Below are 17594 nucleotides of genomic sequence, written 5' to 3'. Positions count from 1 at the left end.
TCCTAAGGAGAGCCAGATACGTACTTGGATACCCATGTTTATAGCAGCGTTGTTCACAATCAGCAGAAGACAGTCCTGGTTCATACTTTGCATGAGAAAGAAATACACTGGGCCTTTTTGCCCCCTGGCCTTGTGTTTAACCTATGCTGACTAACATATTCCCCTTCTTTGGTCCATTGATGAATGGATAAAGTCTTGTATGTTCACCTCATGAAATACTGTTCAATTTTAAAAAGGAAGGAAGTAACATATGTTACATCATAGATAAATTCTGAAAACACTGTAAGTGAAATATGCCAGTGAAAAGGACACCACTCATAGAAGAGTCACCATCATAGAGACAGAAAGTACACTGGTGGTTACCGGGACCTGGCAGGAAGGGGGAATGGGAAGTTAGTGCTTAGTGGGTGTGAACTTTCAGGAGGACTGACGGGAAGGTCTAGAGATGGAAAGTAGTGTTGGCTGCACAACATGCTAGTGCACTTACTGCCACTGAGCTGTATACTCAGAAGTCTTTACCCAGGGCTTAAATGGTAGCCTGAATTCATTTAAACATGAGGTTTCTCTCTCTTTTTCTTCCCTCTTCTCCCTGTGGCAGAGATAGCTAGTGGCTACTGCAGACTCACTGTTTCTATTTAGATCTACAATGTCCCCCCAAACTCTCATGCATTCAGAGGCAGGGCCTTTGGAAGGTGATTGAATCATGGGGGCTCTGAACTCATTCATAAATTAATCCACTGATGAATCCTTATCTGCGTGTGCTCTTGGGAGGCGGGGCCTGGTTAGAGGCAGTCACTGGGGCAGGGACCTGAAGGGTGCCTCTCCCTCCCTGGCTCCTCCCTTCATTCTCTGCATCCTGTCCACCAGGATGTGAGCAGATTTCTTCCACCAGACCCTTCCACCATTCCCACCCTGCCTTGGAGCCAGCCAGGCAGGTATGGGCTGAATCCTCTAAAAACCGTGAGCCAAAATGAACCTTATCTCATTTAAGAGCTGTGGGTGTTGGGTATTATGTCCCAGTAACGAGAAAGTGACTAAGATGCACAAGCTCGCTTTCCATTGTGCAGAGTTGCTGCCCAGCCAACCTCCGAGTGTCTAAGGGGGGCCATCTCACTCACAGGGCGAATGGAATGGTCACCTCTGGACCAAGGTGTTAAGTATCTATTGTGTCTTTCCCCATGACCTGTTTCTCGTTGTCAGTGTCCTTAGAGGCCACGTACTGAAGATGGCAGTGTTACAAAATGGAGGAAGGCTGGATTTCTGAGTTACCGTTTGGATGAGAGCTACTCAATCAGGAACCCGTGGTTCATATTTCGCATGAGCAGAAAATACCCTGGGCTTGCATTTAGCCTAAACTGACTGATATACTCCTTTACCTTTGTTAAGTATTTCTTAGTCGCTGTTATTTGCCAAGCACCATGACAGACATTAGAGAAAACACAGCCCGTGAACTCACGCAGCTCACAACATAGAAGAAATAGATGCATGTTTACATATTTTTATGTTAAGTCCTACATGACTGATATGTATTGAGTATCGTGGAAGAGCAGAGTAGGTAGCCAGCCTGCCGGGGCATGGGAGTGGGAAAAGAAAGAATTATTAGAGGTCAAGTAGGTGACAAGTGTCCCAGACAGATGGGCATGAACACAGGTGGAAGTGGAGAAGTCAAATTCACGGGAAGGAAAAGTGATAAAGGGATAACAAACTGGGAAATTTTGATGTGCTACTAGTGTGATTCTATTGGATGAGGAGTTCACTCAGCAGGCACAATTGTAACAAAGCCTAAAATGCAATTAAAGCTGTATTTAAAAGTAAGAGTCATTGTATGGGATTACAATACCTTTAACTCCCTAGGGAAAAATATTATTGGAACTCAGCTTTGAAGGTTTATTTTCACATAAGTGCTTGATTCAAATGGAGGATGGCTCTATTTACGGGGAACAAAATTGCTATTTCAGAGACAGACAATTACATGTTTTTCACTTCCTGTGTGCTTAGAAATCTGCTTTTTATGGGACACCACCTGTTTGCCCTGCTTCGCAGAGAGTTCCAATAGTTGGTGAACAAAAGGCCTCATTAAATTCTACCGAAACTGATGATATTACTTTAAATCCTAAAAGACAGTCAGTATTCGACTATTTTGAACTGAAAAGATTCAAGCTCATAAGGTTTTGCAGAATGCAGCTACAGGTGGTAGTCTGAATTCCCAACCCCAATTCCTCACCACCTGTAGTCATATTATAAACTCTGCATCTCATCATAGCCCACCGCACAGCAGTGGACTTCACTGCTCTGTGCATGTGGGTTATGGCATGGAATTCGCTTTGGATGATGACACGTTAACACATGTGACAGAAGCAGAGGCTTGAAATGTGCTCATGCAGTTGGACTTTTCCTGTCTTTCTGCAACACGGGGAGAAATCTGTGTTCCCAGGTAAGCCTGTACTTCCACACTGAGCCTGAACTGACGGAAGTTCTATTTTGCCCAAGATAAGGAATTCCTTTTCCACCTGCAAGGTCAAGATCATCATCTCTGTGTTAGCTGTATCTGGGGCACCCAGACTGCAAAGCCTGTCATGCAAAGACAAGCCAGTGTTGAGGAAGGGTGGAGATCTAGATGGCAAGATGAGAGAGCTGTGTGTCCTGGTAATGACACAGTGCTACTGAATTTACCAACTCTCAGACAGCCTATCTCAACATAAAATGAGCCAGGCATAGTGGTGCATGCCTATAGTCCCAGCACTCTGGGAAGCTGAGTCAGGAGGGTCGGAAGTTCAAACCCAGGCTGGGCAACTTAGGGGGATCCAGTCTCAAAATTTTAAAAGAAAAAAGTTTTTTTAAAGCTAGGATGCAATTTATGTGGTTCAGTGAAAAGACCTCGGGTTTATTCCCCAGTTTCAAAAAAAGTAAAATAAATAAATAGCTAGCTCTCTTTTTAAAAGCCATTGTTTGCATTTTCTCTTACTATCAGTTAGTAGACCCTAGTGGATCACTCAGGAAGCATACATTTTAGGACTTAATTTGCTAGGGATGTTTAAGGTTGTACAAAATCATAAAGGAAAAATGAACAAATGCTCCCACCTTACAGGCAGAATTCCTTATCAGCCTTGGTTAGAAGTTGGTGCTGGAAGAGATCTTTTGAGGTTTGGATCAAGTCGGACTTCTTTGGTCTGAACAAATGATTTTGTTTCATCATCAAACCCTGTCCTGTGTTATTTCCGTTCTTTTGAAGTGCCATTTCCTTGATGGAAGGAAACATCTGACCGTGTAGAAGTTGTATATTTTGTGTTTTGTTGGTCAAGAGCTTTCAAGTTAGGCTAATTAATAATTAATACCCATTAACAACAGCTCCTCTTCCCATCACCACTTGAGGACAAAGTTATTACCTGGTGGTTGAAGGAGCAGAGTTGTCTAGGTTGACCGGGCCTGAGTTCAAGTCTTAACTACCTGGGTGACCTTGTCTAAGTTACCTAAGCCTCAGTCTCCTCATCTGCAAAACAGGGATAATTACATCGCCTTCATGTGTGGGAAGTGAAGTATAAAGTCCCTGGCACATAATAGGTGCTTGGTAAATTCTCACTATCTTCACCTCCCAGTGGAAAACATGTCTTTGATTATCAAGAGGACTAGGCTAAAACATCATGAGACTTTACACTTTACAGCTAAATTCAATGACAATCATTTTTGAAAATCAGAAACAAGACAGGGCCATCCTCCTGGAAGGAGCTATGTGCTCTCAGGCAAAAGGCCAGGATATTAATAGAAGGAGGCATCATAGCTCTCCTCTCTTCTGTCCCTCAGCCTGTGTATTTATTTTTAAATTTTGAATATATGACAAGCAAGTCATCTTTGATTATGTTAAGTTACTTTTAGATTCTCTGCCATTCAGACTTAACAGTTATGCTGTTTTCTTTTATGACTGTTCTCAATGCCATTTTCCCCAGGATGTCTCTCCCTGTAAGCATGAGATTGTTGTTTGGCTGTCTGGGGTTTGATAACATTGATTCTCCCAGGCAAGCTGTATGTGTGTGTGTGTGTGTGTGTGTGTGTGTGTGTGTGTGTGTACACACAAAACTCCTAATAGTGACGCTTTAAGGCTGTCTGAAGAAATCCAAGCTGTGTGGACCAAATTGAAACTTCTTGTCCCCAGAGAGCTTCTGACAGGGACTCTTAATGGTTTCTGTGTGCCTTTCTTTCATCACTCCAACAGTATGTAAAAATAAGGGACCACTTTGGCCATGTGAACTAACGCTCTGACCCACACATTATGCAATTTATGATGTCAAGTCCAGGAGCTGGAATAAAAGAATAGACCTGAGCAGAATCATCACCTTCCTACAGAGGGCAAAATTAGGTACAGGTCATTCATGACCGTGAGTGTCAAGCACCATGCTAGGCAACATGGGGCAATAGCAGTAAGCAAAACCCTAACTTCAAGGAACTTATATTGTAGGAAAGAGACTTACAATAAATAAAGAAATCAGTAACAGATACATTATAAGAGCTCTGGAAAACAAAGCAGGAAAGAAATCTAGAGAGTATATATGGGAAGAGTTTTTCCACTCAGGTTGGGTCGTTGGGAGACCCTCACCAAGGTGGCATTGAAAAAAGGCTGAAGGTGGTAAGATAAGGTACAAGTTGTTCAGGCAGAAGAAGCAGCCTGCGCAAAGGTCTCGAGTGGGAATGTGCTTGAGGAAAAACCAAGAGGCAGGTGAGGCTGGAGCACCATGAGCAGAGTGATTCTCAGATGGTTCTAGGGGGACAAGGTGGCCCAGACCAAGTGGGGCTTAGCACTGTAAGGACTTGAGCTTCTACTCTGTGTAGAACGGGAAGCCGTTGGCTGACTTTGAGCCATGATTTGACATGTTGAAAAGATCCCTCTGGGGCTCGGGATGTAGCTTAGTGGTAGAGCACTTGCCTAGTTGTTCAAGGCCCTAGGTTCAATCAGCACAGAAAAAAAATCCTCTGGTGAGAATAGGTTGCAAACGGGCCAAGTAGAAGCCTAGAAGGAGACATGAAGGTGGTCTGGGCTGGTGTGGGGTGGTAGAGGTAGGAAGAAGTAGAGACATTCTAGATGACATTTTGAAGTTAGGGCCAACAGAATTTCTTGACCAGTTGGGTCTGGCACAAGAAAGCAGTGGTGTAAGAAGCCAAGCAGGACTCTGGGGCTTTTGGCTTGAACCCTGGAAGGGTAGAGTTGCCATTGGCTGGGATGGGAAGACGGTGGCCAGAACAGGATTTGGGTGGAGAGAGCAAAGATTCAGTGTGGCTGAGTTTGAGATTCTTCAGACATTCCACTGGGGACACCGGGTGCACAGCTGCTCACAAGTCTGGAGTTCAAAGGTCCTGAGTATGAAGCCCTCATCCCATGCTCAAAGCAGAGCAACGCTCGCTCAGTACCTCACAGCTCTCTGGGCTCGAATCCCCAGCTCCCACGTGTTGTTAACAAATACTGCACAGTAGCGAACTCCCCCAAGTGAGTGCTGATTTGTAATACTATGTGGCTTCCTTACCTGGATAAGAGTTGCTTTATTTAAAAAAAATTCTTGATCCAATCACCAAGTTGTTTTTTTAACCTCAGCTTTATAAAGAGGATGATGTAATTATTGATGCAATTCCTTTTCCTGACTTCCAAATCACTAGCCAGTGTGTGTGTGTGTGTGTGTGTGTATGCAATGTACAGCCTCACTCAGTTTCTCTTACGTTCTCTCTCTAACCCTCTCACACACACAGACCTCAGACTAGGGGACGGGCTCCCTCCTGCAGGCCTCCTCACAGCTCTTCTTCACTTCCTCTCCCTTCTTTCCCAACCACCAATTGTTTAGTTTCTTCTCTCCTGCCTTTTCCTTTTCCTTTCTCCAGTCCTTCCAACTCTCTTCTCCCTAAGTCTTGGATCTAGTCCTTCCATGCAGACCCTATTTCCCTAGACTCCTTTGAATATTGAGTCCTGGCTCCCTCGGACGAGGGAGTAAAGAAATATGAGGTTAATTCTGGAATTAGCTCCTGAAGGCAGAGCTGCTGGTGGCATCTCAGGTGGTTCAGTGACCACTGGGCTTTTGGGTGAACGAGGTGGTTGAAAGACGTACAGGGGCAGTGTATGCCTCTCCTGCTGTAGGTCCTTCTAGTTTGTGGAAGGTAGCTAGGAACCAAGAGGTGCCCATCATTTCTTTTGGGAAAGGCACCTTGCCAGCATTTATTTTGGAGTGGAAAGCTTCACCCAGGGGCCCAGCTTATGGAGTTCCTTTTGCATAAATTATCCAGAAGTAATCCCAGAAGTTTGGGAGGAAACAAGTGGAGGAGAGAAAGGGTGAGGAGGGGCTTCTGGAGGCAGCAAAGGCTTCCTGGCTTCTGTCTCTTTCTGGCCCTCTGAGGGCCTTGGCTTTTCTCCCACGTCCATGCCTGGTGTGGTCTTCTCAAGGTCCCCGTCTTCTGGGGTCAGTGCTAAACAGGAGGTGCAAGGTGTTTCCTGCGTGGCTCGTTGGCTTTTACATGACAGGTGCGCAGGAGCAGTAGCTCAGGTGTGGCCAAGTACGGCTGGACGGCTTCTCAGCTCCATCTTCCCTGCTGGTTCAGCTGAATTCTTGGCTCCATTCTTGTGAGCATCTGGGAAACTGGGCATAGAAATAATCCCAGCCTTTGTTCGATAACTAGCAGACATGCAGGCGAGCCGAGCCAGGAGCCCGGCCAATTCCCTTAAGGAGCACGGGGAGGGGCCAAGCCAGCGGCAGGGCAGGAGGCAGGGCCAAGCTGGCCTCTTCAGCAGCTGGCACAGACTCCAGGGCTCTGATCCCCATCGTATTCCCTCCTTCCTGGGGCTTCATTAAGAGCGCTTAAGGGAACACAGAAGGCTTTTTATAGGCATCCTGCTTCAGCCTCGGTAGGGTTGCTGAAAACAAAAAATATTTCTGGAGTGGAAAGATCTTTAGAAATGTCCTTGCCCAAATGTTTTATTTATTTCTCTATCACAGGGCATATTTATGGAGGGAGGATTTTCCCAACACCCCCAGAGCTCAGAGGGGTGATGAATGCGTAAATGTTGAGGAGACAGGGGGGCGCAGTTTGGGGGTAACACTGAAACCTGTGAGGATTTCTGGAGTCACCAAGCCAATTGCTCCTAATCACCAAGTGCCAATAGTGGCCAGGTCCTGCAGGTATCATTGTTTCCGTGGAAATGATAGAAACTTCTGATGTAGAAGAGAAGGCCGTGCATGGACATCACCCTGGCAGAAATAGAGGCCTGGTTTTCATCTCTGCTTCTGGAGCTAAGGCCAGCTTTTCCTGGTGTCTGTCTTGTGGAATTTGGAATAAGGAGCCTACAGAAAAGTCCTCCATGGAAGGAAGGACCTCCTTCCTGAGCTCAGGGCAGTGAGTGAGGGAATCGGCTTCAAGGTGCAGTGCCTGCGTGCGTGGGCCCTGTGTTTTTCTTCTCGGTTTCAGTGTAACTGTCTGGACTTCTAAATTACAGGGGGAACAGCCCCTGAACAGAAAAGCTGTTCTTGTCTGCTCTCTGGCCTGACTCAGCCTAGGGAAGCCGTGAGTATCTTGAGGTTTCCAGCCTGGCCTGTCAGAGCTTGCTGGTTTGCATAATCCTGATGAGATTTGGAGAAAGGGCACAGACTCGAGAACATTTATGACCAGAGGGGATTTTTTATCCTTTCAGGTTCCCAGAATGTCACTTTCACCACCGATGAATCAACTGTGCCACCTTTCCCATTGCCTCAGCACCTCGGACAGAGAGGGTGGCATCATGGCAGGAATCTGAGAGCAGGGGTCAGAGCCCCTGGTTCTGGTCCTGACTCTGTATCCATGAGCTGTGCGACCTTGGATGAGCTAGTTACCTTCTCTGGGCTTCCTGTTAACCGTCTATAAGGCAAGAGAGGGGAAATACAAGAGGATCCCCCCCCATTTTTCTTTATTGTGATAAAAAGTACTTAACATAAAATTTACCATCTTAAACATTTTTTTTTGGTACCGGGTATCAAACTCGGGTCCTTGCGCTTTGAGGCAGGTGACGCAACTACTGAGCTAAATCCCCGGCCCCCATCTTAAACATTTTTAAGTGCACAGTTCAGTGGTGTTAAGCATATTCGCATTATTATGAAACAGATCTCCAGAACACTTTTATGTTGCAAATCTGAAATTCTATACTCATTAAACAACTGCCATTTTCTTCCCTGATGCCCCTGGTAACCACCATTATACTTGTTTCTATGAAACTGACTCCTTTGATGAACCATTCAGTATTTGTCTATTTGGAACAAGCTTATTTCATTTTGCATAACATCCTCAAGTCCAATCTGTGTTGTAGAAAGTGAAAGGATGTTTTTCCTTCTTAAGGGCCTGTATGTATGTGTGTGTGTGTGTATATATATATTCATTCATCCGTAGACACACATTTGAGTTATTTCTACTTCTTGGCTATTGTGCTACTACTCATATGGATGTACAAAAATCTTTCAGTTCTTTTGGGTATTGCCCAAGATTGGGACTCCTGGATCATATGGTAGTTCTCTACTTTTCATTTTTTAACAAACCATCGTGCTGTCATCACAGTGGCTGTACAGTTTTACATTCCCACTAGCAGAGCACTAGGGTTAGAATTTCTCCACGTTCTTGTCAACATGGGTTATTTTCTGGTTTTCTGGTAGTTGCCATCCTCGTGGGTGTGAGGTCCTATGTCATGGTGGCTTCGATTTGCCTTTCTCTGATGATTGGTCATGCTGAGCATCTTTTCATGTCCTGTTGGTTACTTGTATATTACCTTTGGAAAAATGTCTATGAACTCTTTAGCTTAATTTTCAGTTGGGTTATTTGCTTTTTCTGTCACTGAGTTATAAATTAGATGACTGCTAGCTGTCCATCTTTAACATGATGGCTCTAGAGTCTGACTGTCTTCATCCAAGTTTTCATCTTCCTTTCCTTCCCAGAATTAAATAATGGCTGGTTGCCATGGGTATGTTTGTAAGAAACTGAATCTATCAATGATAATCTATCAAAGAGATTATTATTGTTATTATCATTTTGCATGTATACAAGAGATAGGAATGAAGATTTGCTTTTGAGGATTTGATATAACTAGACACATGTGATTTGAGGGAAAGTATGGAGTGGAAATCTTTCTCCTGCTAAAGCTAATGCTTCTTCAGAATTTCTCTATGTTGATCATTGTGCTAAGCACTCTACACATTTATTCCTCATGACAACAACCTTAGGTACTGGTATTATCCTCATTTCACCATGATGAAACTGAGACAAAGCGAGTGAATAGTTTGCCTAAAGTCCCACACCTCTGGGCCTATGACACAGCCTGATATCAGCTGAGGTCAGAGGTCTCATTGCTTCCTGTCCCTCTTGCCTTGGATAAAGACCTCTTTGGACTTTATCCTGTTACCTAATATCCCAGGATGCTTTTCACCTCCCTCTCCTGCCTTCCTCCCATCCATCCCTTTCAGTTTTGCCTCTGAACCCCTATTTCTGTATCCCTAACAATCCTTCCAGTATTTCCTTGTTTCTACAATCAGCTGAAACTTTAGTCCCCCCCTGAGGCTCCTGCTTCCCTTTCATCCTTCCTGAGTGAGAGGGCTTCTTCTACCCACCCTCTGCCCTTGGGGCTGAGAGTTGGGAATTCATATCTCCCTTGCTTTTGGCAGGCCACACCCTCTCCTCTCCTCTACTGTTCTTTGGCTCCGAAACTCACACCTTCTCCTATGTCAAGCCTTCCAGCAGTTTCCATCCTTTGCATAAGACTTTGGCAGTGACTCATGACCATTCTCTCCCCCAAATCTAGCCAGGGGTCAGTTGGATGCCCAGGGGTCTTCACTCGGCCTCTCTCTTGCCAGGGTGGTGTTGTACCAACCCTACCAGCTGTGCTCATGACTCAAGATGGCTCCATCCTGAACTCTCCAACTGCAGAGCCCTCCCATTTCATTCTCTCCTTCACCCCACAGCTTTGTTAGCTCAGGGCATATTCAGACCCTCACTTATTCCATTTCCCCTGCCTACATCTCCTCCTGGCTCCCCTCTGTCTTCACGACTGCCTGAACTGTTTTCTCATCTTCACACTGTGTATTCCCAGCCCTGCCAGTTTTTCCTTTTGTTTTGGAGAATGAAGTGTTTCATCTTCCTTCAAAATCAATATTTCAACCTGTGTCCTCCCACACTGCCCCCCTTCTGCAGGGCCTTCATGTCAATCATACCCTCTCCTCCCTGTATCTTTCTTTCCCCCTGGTACTGGGCATTGAACCAGGGCCTTCACATGGGCTTCATCATCATGCCTTTTTACATTTTTATTTTAACATGGAATTTCCCTAAGTTGCTAAGTTGCCCAAGATGGGCCTAGGCTGAGCTTGAACGTCAGCCCTCCTGCCTCGGCTCTCCACAGTGCTGACTCTGCCCTGTGCTTGTATCCTCTTCCTCTCTCCCCACAAACAGGCTCAGCTCTCTCCATTCTCCATCCTTGCCTTGACCCTGTTCCCTACCAAAGTGTCCGTCCAACCTTGGTCTTTCTCTAAATTTCTGACAGAAGACTTTTTTTTTCTCATCTCCTTTTTACCCTTTGGTCCACTGAAATGTGGCTTCACATTTGAGGCAGCAAATGCCTGATTGTTTCCGCTGGCTCCATGGAGGAGACCAAGTTGTCCCCTATGAATGCAGCACGTGGGGGTGCATGAGCTCGAGGGGCAGGGTAATGTCTGCCACCTGTATGAGGAATGAGGGCGGGAAAGGATCTCTGGACGCCACCCTGGTGCCTTACCTAAAGTTTCGCTTGCACGGTAACTGAAAAATGGAAGAAGTAATAGACCTAGCATGCATGAGACCCCAGGTTCCTTCTCTGGTACCGAAGAAAGAAGAAGGAGAAGGAGAGAAGAAGGAGCAGGAGGAAGAGGAGGAAGAGAAACAAAAAAGGAAGAGAGGGTGGAGTTTCCCTCCTGCTTTGTCCCCAACTCCCAGTTCAGTTTTGTTTGTATGGCATGGGACTGGACCACATGGTCAACAAATCCCTTCCAGCTGGAACCATCACCACACAATAGAATTTCTCCTAGCAATGTCTTGAGTTTCTAACTGCCTTGGAGACAAGCCTTTCACAGAGGGCTTACAAAAAGGCTTGTGCTTTCCACAGAGCATTCTAAACAAATATCAACAGAAACTGTTTTAAAAGACATTGAGTTCATTTCAGAGTAGCCAGTGACCTCACTGTTTCTCTTCTTGAGCTCGAAAAGGCAACATGTGTGGTGATGGTGGTGTTAGGAGAATGAAAGATTTCATCTAAGTTAGATACGTGCAGTTCAAAGGGACCTTGAGGAGGTAGCACATCACCGTTAAGGAATAACTATGATTCAGGCAAATTCTGGACCAAAGAAAGACCAATAGTTTCTACACAGATGGGGACTTTTGTGGATGGAGCTGGACAGAAATATGAAAAGAATGCAGAATTCAATCAGGCAGTACAGAGTTAGTTGAATCCAGTCTAGGCTAGAGGTTCCTGAATTCCATCTACCCAAATCAGGCTGCTCTAAAAAGGACCAGCATGTCTGCTATTTCAGGAGAATTTGGCCTGTTCTGATCCTAAAAGATTGTGGTGTGAAGATACAGTGTCACTTATTTTAGCCTTTGGATGTTAAGTTGGAAAGTAATAAAGATGTTAAGTTTGTAAACAGAACTGGAATATTTAAGAGAATTCCTTTTGTGATATTTTAGAGTTTCTTTGATTAGATTTACAAGAGATTTTTAAATGCTACAAAAGTGTTTGACTATTTTGATTATAAATTTGTCCCGTCAAGCATTCGAAAATAGCAGTCTGAAAAGAAATGAACCTAGCAACCTGAATACATTTATACATGCAGAGTAGAATTAAGATTATTTAGCTGACTAAGGTTGTAAATGACCTTGATTATTTAAACAGTTTAGTCTGCCAACTAGAGTTTCCCGGAGACTTATCAGAGAAAGTTTGAAAGTGTTTTTCTTATTTTACTAGTTTTATTGTTAGAGTCATAGTTTGGACTAAAAGTAAAGAAAACTAGGTTTTAAAATTTGTACCTTTGGGCCAGGGATTTAGCTCAGTGGTGCTGCTGCCTGCCTCAAAAACATAAGGTCCTGAGTTCCATCCCCGGTACCAAAAACAAACAAACAAATTTGTACCATTAATAACTTAAATATTACTTTAGAAGTCAACTAACTGAAAATCCTTTCTGTGAAAATGTGCCCCTATTCAGGACATAAGAGTAGGATCAGCAAAGACAAGAAGGAAGAAAATGTCCAAATCAATGAGGACATGGCAGCTGGTGCTACAGCAAAGTGGGAGCCCCAGGGATGGAAGAGCAGAGACACAAATGTGAGGGAACAGGGAGAGGACTGGAGTGAGCTGAGGTTTATGACCCAAAATATTTTCTCTTACATTTTTATAACCTGAATACTTTTGTGAGTGCTGAAGTTCATATTGTTATCTTTGTATGTCTTTCATATACAGGTAACAGTTCAGGATTAAACTAGAACATGGTAGCACTTAATATTGGATGACACATTAACTCACTGGAGAATATTGAATAGTCTCTCGGCTGTTGAAGTGCAATATTGTATCACTGTGAAGTGATTTTCTTATTTTGACTCTTCTAGAAGTTGGGGGACCAAAAAGGTGGGTAGAGAGAAAAAAAAGCAAAACCAGCCTCTAGTCAAAGCTATGTTTACTTTTGGCTATCTCAATGGCAATGGGCCAAATGGAGAAAAGCAGACACAATTGTCTTTAAATGCTGCAAATTCCATTCTTAAAATTAACCTTTTATTTTCTCCACTCATCAGACTCCATGCTCAGGGAGACTCTCACTACTGGTTGGCATTCCGTGTGAATTTCAGTTGAAGGGGTAGTTTCTCTCTATGTCTGGTCTTTGGTTGTGGAATGGAAGTGCTGGTCCAGGGCTGTCTCTGTGGGTGTGAATGAAGTGGCCGCCATCTTTCCTGAGAATGTCATCAGGAGCCGGGAGAGATAGGAAGTGACTAACCAGTGTTCCTACCAAGAGATTTGTGTAGGGTAAGGAGGCACCAGTACTAACTACTCTGGGACCATCTTGCTAGATGGGAGTAGTCCTAAGTATAGGCCAGCAGTTCCTAATCCTGGCTAGTCATTGTAGTCAATTGAAGAGATATTTTTAAAAAATATCTAGGCCTGACATCTCCATTCAAATTCTGATTCAGCTGCTCTGGAGTGTGGTTCATGATCAGGATTATTGGGAGAACAACTATTCTAAGACCAGTAATAAGCTTACTCTCCTGTAAGGGTTTCTTAAAGAAGCAAATACAGAATGCATACTCTATTTACTTATTTACTTATTTGATAACAGCAGCACAGTTAAGATATTGGGGCATAAATTTCCCCTACTTTTACTAATATGGGAGCTGAAGCTCCAAGTATTATAGGTGCTAATGACAGGATCTAGACTGTTTCTCTCTTGTCCTCTCCCTCCTCCCCCCATCTACCCCTCTTCCTTTTCTTTTCTTCCCTTGGTGTTTTTCTGCCACACTTTCATGAGCTGTCTTGGGCCTGTTTTACTAGCCATCTGCTCAGATTCTTTTTATAGTCTTCAAAATGAGTAAAACTGAACATGGCTCTATTAGTTTTGAGAACAAGGTGCTAATTATCTATCTTCTTTGCCTGGGTACAGATTACAGTAAACTATTTCTCTATACCTCTTCATCTCATTCTCAGTACAACCCCAGAGACAGGAGCTTGATGCAGAAGAGTTAGCAGCATTGCCCAAAATGACTTCGCTTGGAATTGACTAGTGTTAGTGTTTTCCATCTCCAGCAAACATTGACTGAATGCCCAGTGCAGGCAGGGCACCGAGACCAACCCAGGCTGTCCGGAGCCTGCTAATCAGATCACACTGCCCTCTCCTTGGTACACCTTGTCTTGTGGTACTGATTGAAACCCACACGTTAAAAATAAACCTTGAAAACTTTAGATTTTATCTTGCTTTCTTTTTAAAAGTGTGTTCTTTCTAATGCTACACCTCAGAAAAAAATAGATCAGAGAGCATAAAGAAGAAATTGAAGATCATCAACAGTCCTATGAACCAGAGAAAACTCAGTTAAATCTTTTCATGTATATCCAACTTCCTTTGGGTAAACCCATGTGTATATATACTTTTGGCCACTTAATACTTTATAAATGCAAGTTTGAGCACTGCAGGTTGATATCATTAAGTATATAGTTTTCCACACTGATTACAAGTATAACTGTTATATGGCCCATGGTTCCATTACTTAACTGGTCCTAATTTATTTCATCAACTGAGCCAATTCTACTTGTGAAAACAAAGCTAGCTGCCCTGATAATATCAAGACTACAGGCAAATAATTTTGAAACATACGAGAAGTCAGAATACGTGGAATTGTGATCGTCTGAAAATTTTCCTAGAAAATGAATATAGCCCTAGGAGATAACTGAAAATAACAGTGTTCACTGATGGTGAACACTGATAATATTTAATTCTAGGTTTTAGACTCAAAGATGGGGACAAAGGTGAAAGAATAACGTGCAAATGTTATACATTTTTAAACATTAAAAATAACACAACTGGGCCAAGGATGTAGCTCAGTGGTTCCGCTGCCTGCCCTCACAAGTGCAAGGTTCCAAGTTCAATCCCTGGTACCAAAAACAAACAAACAAACAAACAAACAAACATAATACAACCGAGGCCCGGGGATTTAGCTCAGTGGTTCTGTGCCTGCCTCAAAAGTGAAAGGTTCTGAGTTTGATCCCTGGTACTGCAATCAAATAAACAAACAAACAACAAACAAACAAAAAGAAACACAACTGAAAATATTGGAGAAGAGAAAGGAAAAGGAATGTAAAAGAAGACTGTTAATCAATACGTAGGCAAGAAGTAGAGATCATAAGATGCCATTTAGCCTGGTGTTGGCTGCTACAATGTGCATGTAACATAGATGTAATAATTAAACTTATTATTTTCCTTATTTCACACATAGAAAAGAAGAACACCATTTAAAGTTTAACAAAATTGTAGAAGTCTAAAGAAAAGTGGATTGTGACCATTAAAAAATAAATTATTAGTCAAAAAGTAACCACTGTTATCTTCTTAAATACCTAAATATATACCAATAATCAAAAAGGAGAAATATTTCATTATACTCACAGGTATAAACATATCTAGTATAATCTGTAAATCATAAAAATAGACAGGTCAGTGTTGGGGGCAGTAGAATACAAAGGATAAGAATGAGACTAAAACTTCTCAGAGTTTTGATCTTTGAACCATCTAAAAAGGTTAAACTGACTCAAAATGAAAATTAAATCAAAAGAATAAAAAGGGCAAACATTGAAATTGAATGTAAACAATGAACCAGATTTTATATCAAATTGTGTACATACATGGCAAAGAAAGCATACTTATAGAACACAAAATTAATTCAAGTAAAACTTTAATGCGTCTTCCTAAAATATATTCTATGAACAGAAAGAAACTTAAGGAAGTTTTTGTTTTTGCAGTGATAGAATTGGAAAGTAACATTAGATTATTTTGTGTGTATTAAAGCATATAACATGACAAATGAGTTATCTGAAACTTTTTGGAAACTAGAGTTCTCACTGCAGGAGAAGATAAAATATAAGGCAGAGAAAAGAGAAAGATTTCTATGATACTGGAGTTGAAGAGGAATAGTATGAACTCATGACTTCCTGGAAAAAATACCTTATTTCTTATCTCTGTACAGGGTCTAGAAACAATGATATCTCAATAGCAGTGGTCTCATGTAACAGCCAGATCTTGGCTTCTAAATGACGTTCTCCATTAAGAAGAACTAGGGACCCCTGTAGCAATGGCTGATTCTAGATCTGAGACAGGAAATGGACAAGGTGAGCTTAGAATGCCATGCACCAAAAGCTCTGGGAATAAATACCCTAGGGACAGTGGCACTAGGTCAGAATGATGCACAGATTCTAGGGGCTTCCCCTGGACACATTCTAGTTGATTTGAGCATCTAATGGGAATAGCAGAAAAAGAAAAGCTCTTCATTACAAAAGAATGCCCAGGAATAAATGTAGAAAGGACAGAGGAAGAAAATGAGCAGACGTGGTACTGCTATAGTTCGTCCTTGCTGTTAGGAAACAGAGGCTGAAGTATTAAAAGGTGAATTGTTGTAGATCTATAAGCTGATTTGAGCGGAATGGCAAAAATAAGTATAAGTCACAAGAGTGAGAAAGAAGTGGGGTAAAATGTTAGCAGTTAGTAAATCTAGATGAAGATTATGGATGTTTACTATATTGAAACTTTGATTTTTTCAATGGAAACTGGAGATCACAAAACTCATTATAGAAGAAATATAATAATAAGAAAGCTTAAAAAGAAGAAACATAGTGAGATGGTTTAAAATAACAACATTGGCTTTTGTTTTTCAGCCCTGGGGATTGAACCCAGGGCCTTCACATTGAGCTATATCCCCAGACCCTTTTTTCTTATTTTTTATTTTGAGACAAGATCTCACTAATCCTGTAAGTTTCCCAGGCTAGGCTTGAACTTGCAATTCTCCTGACTCAGACTCCCATAAAAATATTAACATTGTTTAGTCTCCACTGAGATAATGGATCTAAGCAATGATCATCAATAACTGCTGAAACCATTAAGTAAAACGTTGATAAGAAAATGTATAATAGAGAGACTAAGCTGAGCGAACCCTAAACCAATAATTGATGGAAATACGAAAAGTGGGATGACTAGGCCTTGTGTGCCTTCTGATGTAATATAATATGAAATACTTAGAGCCACCTACAAAATATCTTTGCCAAAATTTTTTAAAATTCCAAATTCAATTGAGACCCCAGATCTACTAACCAGTTTACAGGGAATAACAAAACATATTAAAAGACATAAAGAGGCTACACCTGGCCAAATGTAGCATATGAAAAATCTCTGCCCGGTGTAGTGACACACATCTGTATCCTAACACTCAGGAGGCTGAGGCAGGAGAATCAGTGTGAGTTCTGGAGTACATAGTGAGAACTTGTCACAAACCAAAGTACCCAGAACATGAGAAATTCTACAGGGCTAAATGACCTGATTTCTTCAACACGTGAACGGCATTATAAAAAGTAAAGAACTTGTTATAGATTGCAAAGACAAAAGGGATGTATCAACCAAATCCAGTCTACGGAACTTTTGGATCCAGATTTGAAAAAACTGTAAAAAGATATTCTTAGCATTTGAAGCCATGCATGAATGGGTATTAGATAATTTTAAGAAATAATCGTTGAGGCTGGGGATTTAGCTCAGTGGTTTCGCTGTCTGCCTCTCAAGCGGAAGGACCCAAGTTCGATCCCCGGTACCAAAAAAAAAAAAAAAAAAAAAAGAAATAATCGTTAAATTGGATGAGTGAAAAAATGACATTAGAATAATGTTAACTTTAAAAAATCCTTTTCTGAATAGGGCTATAAATCTGACTAACAGCAGAAAAAAAGAAAACAAATCCTTACCTTCTAGCGATTCAAACTGAAATAGTTAAGAGTTCAACACCAGGATGATATTTGCTTTAAAATATTCCAGCCAAAATGACAAGAGAAAAGAATGTGGGGAATTAAGTGAAGC

At 42.2% G+C, this 17594-nt stretch overlaps 1 long non-coding RNA gene across 1 annotated transcript in view; it reads right to left on the bottom strand.

The window, feature by feature from the left end:
- The window catches only part of LOC147823576 (uncharacterized), a 20221-nt gene extending 2627 nt beyond the window's left edge, over window positions 1–17594 (bottom strand). Inside the window, exon 1 of the long non-coding RNA XR_015443537.1 lies at window positions 17483–17594. This is a non-coding gene — a long non-coding RNA (uncharacterized LOC147823576). The remainder of the gene's footprint in view (window positions 1–17482) is intronic.

Source organism: Heterocephalus glaber, unplaced genomic scaffold, assembly GCF_053883595.1.
Source record: "Heterocephalus glaber isolate CG9 unplaced genomic scaffold, H.glaber_assembly_v1.0 deba00001572, whole genome shotgun sequence".
Lineage (NCBI taxonomy): Eukaryota > Metazoa > Chordata > Mammalia > Rodentia > Bathyergidae > Heterocephalus > Heterocephalus glaber.
The sequence above is the reverse complement of the archived record's forward strand: the minus strand, read 5'-3'. Positions and strand labels throughout refer to the sequence as shown.